Raw genomic sequence first — 6,915 nt, forward strand, 5'->3', positions numbered from 1 at the left:
AAGAGAGGACCCAGGAAACTACTGGCTAGTCAACCTCACTTCCATCCCTGGAAAAGTGATGTAAAAACTCATACTGCATGTCATCTCAACAAGGCTTTTGATGCTGTCTTCAAGAACATCCTCATAGGTAAGCTTAGGAAGTATGGGTTAGCTGAGTGGACAGTGAGGTATATTGAGAACTGGCTGAATGGCAGAGCTCAGAGGGTTGTGATCAGCAGAGCAGAATCTAGTTGGAGGCCCATAGCCAGTGTGTTCCCCAGGGGTCAATACTGAGTGAGTCTGGTTCAATATATTTATCAGTGACCTGGGTGAAGAGACAGAGTGTACCCTCAGCAGTGTCGCCTGTTTGCTGATGATACAGAACTGGGAGGAGTGGCTGATACACCAGAAGATTGCGCTGCTATTCAGTGAGACCTGGAGAGACTGGAAAGTTGGTCAGGAAGGAACCAAATGAAGTTCAACAAAGGCAAGTGTAGGGTCTTGCACCTAGGAAGGAATAAACCCATGCACCAGTAGAGGTTAGGAGTTGACCTGTTGGAGAGCATCTCTCCAGAAAAGGACCTGGGAGTCCTGGTGGACAGCAAATTAACCATGAGCCGGCAGTATGCCCCTGTGGACAAGAAAGCCAGTGGCATCCTGGGGTGCATTAAGAAGAGTGTGGCCAGCAGGTTGAGGGAGGTTCTCCTCTCCCTCTTCTCTGTTCCATTGGTGCCACATCTGAGGTACTGTGCTCAGTTTTGAGCTCCTCAGTACAAGAAAGACAAGGAAATACTGGAGACAATGCAGCAGAGAGCTATGAAGATGATGAGGCAACTGGAGCATCTCTCTTATGAGGAAAGGCTGAGAGAGTTGGGTCTGCTTAGCCTGAAGAAGAGAAGACTTGGAGAGGATCTTATAAATGCCTATAAATACCTAAAGGGTGGGTATCAATAGAATGGGGCAGACTCTTTTCAGTGGTGCCCAGTGATGGGACAAAGGGCAATGGGCACAAACTGGAACGTGGGAAGTTCCATCTGAACATGAGGAAAAACTTCTTTACTTTTGAGTTTAACAGAACATTGGAGTACTCTGCCCAGTGAAGTAGTGAAGTCTCCTTCTCTGAAGATCTTTAAAAGCTGCCTGGACACAATCCCATGCAACCTGCTCTAGGTGAACGTGTTCTAGAAGGGGACTTGGACTAGATGATCTCCAGAGGTCCTATCCAACCCCTACCATTCCATGATTCTATGACTCAGTTTAATTGCAATTGTATTGTCTTGTCTTACTGGTTTTACTCTTTCAGGGGCTCAATGTAAAATCTTTGATTTTCCACATTTACTAGTGATTTTGAATGTCTTCCTAAAAGACTCTACAAGTTTCCAATGTGAGACACATAGAAGAATCTGAATTTTCTTCTCATTTTCAGACAATCAAGTGCATGTCATGTCTTTTCCAGACAGAACGCACACTGAAGAAATAAAAATTGGAAAGGGTTTTTTAAGTTTTTCCTGCATTTTATGAAAGAAAAATGTCTTTTTTTCTTTTTTATGTAAGTACATATTGTGAAAAACCTGTTAGTGCTAATGAGGTGGGTCTTTTTCTCAGAGAAGAGAGGGACAAATATTTTGCTGAAGGAGATTTAGTATGAGCCACAATTCCTGTGTCTGCCTCCAACAATGACTTTGGGGTGTTTTTTTGGTAATTTTTAAAAAGCTTTAAAAGCTTTCTGACACGTATGTCTTAGAATTCATTAATAACTCACTGTTATTTACTTCTGCTCAGTTTCTGAACTAGTTGAGCAGGACAATGCATTTAATGGAATGGAAAAAAGCTGAGTAGGAGTAGTACTGACTTTGCATTTTAAATTAGACATAGATGATGCAGAATGCATAACAAATTCAAATGGTGCAGATTATTTTTTTATCTATAAATAGCCTTGAAAAATAGGTATGTTTCCAGTTTTATTTGTATATTCTTCCAAAACTTTTCTTGTGAATAAGTGAAGGAACATGTTCTCATTTCTGTATGGATCCTTGAGTTTCTTCATTATAAAAACCCTAATTAGTACAGAACAAGAGATTTTTTTCTTTATAATATCCAGAGTAAAATTGGAAGGAGATCTATTCTTATTTAAACTGTCTCAGGCAAAACCATTTATTACAACCACAAAAGTACTATTGGTACACCATTTGTAAAGAATGAAATTTTAGAGACATCTCCTGTGGTTTTTTACCAGCCTCAGAGTTCAGGAAGAGGCTAATGTAAAGCTTTCATTTGTTTTGGAGAAGCAAGAGAAAATTAGGGTTAGCATTGCATTATTAGTATTAGTATCATTATCATTGGTCATCTGAGAAGTTGAGAAAAAGCTATGCTAAGCATATAAATTGTTGAATTTTACTTTTGCTGGGTGAAGTATAAACAGAAATTGTCTTTTTTCCAGATACTCTTAATGGATAGCTCCACAAAATAATGCAAGTACCTCCAAATACTTGGTTTTATTTATTGTATGTTTAATTTTGCTGAAGATTTAATGCAAGGTAATGATTTCAAAAGGAAATGTGTGAAATCTTCATAAAGTTAATGTGGGGTAAGTATAATTACATTGTTACTTTCACAATAAGGTTCAGTCTCCTAGCTGTTTATTCTTCATGGTCGAATGAAGATGTCCTAATTTTTTTTAGGTCTAAGCCAGTCTCCATTCTGTGCAGTCTACTTTTACAGTACATTCAACACCTCAGGTTCAAACCAGTCACTACCACAAACTTCAGCGAGAGTGAAATGTGGTTTTGTGTTTGCAGTTATGATGTTCTTTCTCACAATCTGCTTCTACTTTCTTTAACAAAAGCCTCTGTGTCTGATCCAATAAGCTAACACATAAAAATATGTCAACCTCTGAGCCATGAGTACTTTAAATGATAAAGAAATGTCTACCTCATTTTTAGAAATGCTTTTTACAGCCTTTCAGAGCCTTTTGCATTTAATTACTGTAAAAATATTCTCAACTACAGTTAATTTTATGATGTTGGTTGCTAATGGAAAGAGAGTAACAAACCCCAGAGTGGTAACATTTTAAATTAGCAAGCTATTAGAATATGATCACAGGAAAAATGTAGAACTCTGTGGTTCAAACTATTACAGATTTAATAAAAACAGATTTATGTAATTCTTGGTCAGTGTAAACTGATGCTGCTGCTTTGAATTCCACAGATCTAGACCATTTAACTTAATACAGGAGTACGAAATGATTGCTTTCTATAATTGAAGTGTCATTTGAAAAAAAATAAACATCAGCCCACCAAACACACAGAAACCTTCTATCTCAAAAGAGCTCTGTCTTATTCCTCTTTAAATTGCTGCTTTACTTCTAAAGTGTTCTTCAGGCCCATGTCATGTATTAACTGCTCTCTACCTGCCTACACTGTGAGAACAATCTTAAGGATGGTCTCTGACCCAAACACATGTGCATAGCTCTCAACATTGCTACCCTCATCACTCCACAAACTTCCTCATCAACAGCAGGGAACAGGACAAGCTACCATCTCTGTTGGTTCCAGGTGCACCTTCTCTCATATGCAAGAGAGAAGCTGATGGGAGGACAATATTAATGATTTTGAGTGATGACCAGCCTACCTTGCTTCAAGTCAAAGTCAAGTCAAAGTGTTTCAGTGTGGATGAGCTTCCTAACTGCCTGAAGCCCTTTTTTTCTTCCCCCGGCCTTATTCTCAAAAGCTGAGGTGAAAGTGTGGTGGTTACTAGCTGAAAGACAACACGATGCATTAGTGAGTTAATTATTAGCTATACTCCCTTCTGTGGTCTTGTTCTGTTTTTGAGACAACAGTAACTTGGTGGTTATTCAGCTTTACTTTCCCCACACAAGATCAGGCTTCCCTGTGATCCATGTCCTACCTGCTCATCACATTTTTCTTTGTGTGTGTGTGTTTGACATTCCTTACTGAAGCTGTGTAGTATCATGCCCCATATGTCAACCACAGTGTTGCTCTCAGTGTAGGAAGACAGTGGAAAATGAAAAGATTGTTGTTGGATTTTTTTGGCATTTAATATTTATGGCTGAGCAACCTGAGGTAAATGGTATGTTACTGCTAGGCCAGGAGGTCACCCTCTTTCCATAAAAGTGCAGTTTGCAATGTGACATGAGCCATTGTTCAGCTCTTGGGACAGACAAGGAGTTTAAAGGTAAGGCTGTCATCCTCCTTCTGTCCCCTAGGTGCAGGGGTTACAGAGACAAATGCTCATAAGGGGAAGACTTCTGATCAGGAACAAGAGGAAGGCTATTTCAGCATAATTAGAGTTCATGAAATCTGTTAAAACTGTGTGGATCTGCAGAACTAAAGTGAGTGCAGCTGTGTTCTCTGCATTGTACTTCATGTTGTATTTCATGGGTAGCCTTAACTACAGGTTACAAAGCTTGTTTAATTTATACTGGCAACACTGAGGGTCTAAGAAATAATAGTATAGTGGTCATGTGTGAATCTCAAAATATTCAGAGATTTGTTCTAGTTTGGAAAGCAGTGAACAGGGTTCTCAAAACAAGCTGGGGATCCCAGTACAAAAGAAGTGTCCTAAGTTTTTGGCCACTGCAAGAACTAATTTTGAACTGGATGGAGCAGTGGCCAAGGCAGCTGAAACCGAATGGTAGCAATCAGCAGCAAAGAGAGCCAGAGTTTCATTTCACTTTAACTCTAGCGTGTTTTTTCTTATTGGCTCTGAAATCCCTTGGCATGTAGATCAAGATATCCAAGCAATGTGAGCAGAGATTCACTCTTAATCTCTTTGAAAATGCTTTATTCCTGGAGTTAAGGAAGTTCAGCAGAAACCTTTTTCAAACGGAGAGTCCAATGTCAAAGTCTAGTCTGCTCCCATCTGTACTAGTTCCACCAGAGCACGTCTGCTGCCAAATGTCATGCTTCTTTCAATATTTGAAGGCACTGAAGAACGGTAATTTGCTGCCCAGCGTAGAAGTCAGATGTTGGGCTAAAGACTCCTTTTGTCTAGATAGCAAAGAGAGTTGGCATAAACTGTTTAAGACAGATGAACAGTGAGGTTAGAGGATCAGAAATAGAAGCCTGACTAGGTTTTCTGTGTATGTGTATTTGGTAGGTATGTGTATTTGGAAGGACAATGTATCCTAAGCCTTAATTCTGTTTTACCTAAACATTTTTGTTAAGAAATCCCTTTATCTTTACTAAAATGTTAACCATGACAGAATAGTTTGCACTGCTAGGTGTAATGAGACCTCCATTGCAACACAAATTCACCTGATATTGGCAGCTCTTCAGTAGGCTGTCAAGAGTGGTGGTGTCCCATGAGGCACTATGTGTAGTTCTCTGGAGCTTACAAACTTATGACCAGCATGAGCAAAAAAATGTTGGAGGCCTCACAGAAGTTTATCAGCTTTGCTGGCTTGACCTGTGGAGCCTGCAACTTCTGTGAGCATGTTTCATGCCTAACTAAAGGGGCTTTTAACTTTTATTTGGCAAAATCTGGGCTTAAAAAAATCCTGAAATAGATTGCATGTGGTCAGAACCTGGGATCTCCCCAGCAACCCCCCATTGAAGAAACCCTCTTTGATTCTATAATGCTCCAGGAAATCTGTGTTATTTAGATATGGTAGTTTCTCTGTAATGAAAATTAGGACCAGGAGTTCATTAGAAATCTGATTGTCAGTATTTAATCTTGTATAACTCTTGCTGGCAAAATTCTTTGGCGTAAAAATTCTCCTGTTTATCCCTGGCTGAGTCAGATTTATTTTTAAGTGTCAAGTAAATTGATCAACCCTTTCTTTTTATTACAGAACTTTAAAAATTGCCAGATGCAGCTAGCAAGTTGTGGTTTATGAGGGCTCTTGTCAATACCCTGAGGCAGTGTGGAATACAAGGGCAAGAAGGTTATTTTTGAATGTGCAATATGGTATTTTGTGTTGCACATTAATTTTAAGAGAGGCGATGTACTGTGAGGGCATTTTAGATTTTCACCTTTTTCCTGTGATATTTTTGGATTGCTGTGTTTAGAGGGAAAATTGTTGGATTTTTTTTTTTTGAGAAAATGACTGATGATTATCTGAAACTTGTCATTGGTCCTCTTCAGCACTGCAGACTGTGTGACATTGGGTAGTCCAGAAGAAGGAAACCTGTAGGGTAGCAGTATAACTTCTTAGTGTTTACAGTTCAAGAAAATACTCTCCCTGGCAGAGCTTCCTAGCAGGCAGAGGCACCAAAGTTGTCAGCGGTGGCTGATGCTCACTTGGAAAGAAGAGTTTGACTCTATGGGTCCAGAGCCTTCTGATCACACTCAGTGTTCAGAGAATACCAGACATGTGGAAACTGCCCTGCCAGTTTGCAAGAAAACTGTAGAACTTGGGCTAATTGCTCAGACTTCATGCAGTAAATTTGGTTTTGGTCACTTGAACCATCTGTGATTCTTGGGGGCAGAAAAAAAATCCTTGACAGGTTTACATGAGGAGCTGCTTGTTATATGCTATAATTTACTTCCATAATGAAAAGTTAACAGATCATTTGTCTGAAGTAAGGCCCCTAAATATACAAGCAAAAGTATTTTTTTCGAAGATGCTGAATATCCAAATAGTTCCCAGTATTTCAGTGATGCAGGAGTTGACCTGTAGCTGTACAAACCCAACATGCTATTGGAAGCAAACATGTCCTTGAAAATAAATGTAGACAGGAAAAACAGAAATATGAAAAATTTACATAAGGCATGACAAAAACTGTAATTTTTGCTAGTTATGTCAGGGAAACTCTTGACCGCTGTGACAATCATTTCACATATATCCAAATTATTCTTTTAGTTGGAAACCATTCTTTGTGCCCACTGGGGTCTGATTTGCATAGGAAGTTTTTAAAGGCTGTAGTTCTTTAGCCTTTGAATAGGAGAGGGGGGGGGAAAGAAAAAACAGAGAAA

The sequence above is a fragment of the Chaetura pelagica genome, unplaced genomic scaffold, assembly GCF_000747805.2.
Source record: "Chaetura pelagica isolate M959 unplaced genomic scaffold, ChaPel_1.0 scaffold88, whole genome shotgun sequence".
In the NCBI taxonomy this organism is placed as follows: domain Eukaryota; kingdom Metazoa; phylum Chordata; class Aves; order Apodiformes; family Apodidae; genus Chaetura; species Chaetura pelagica.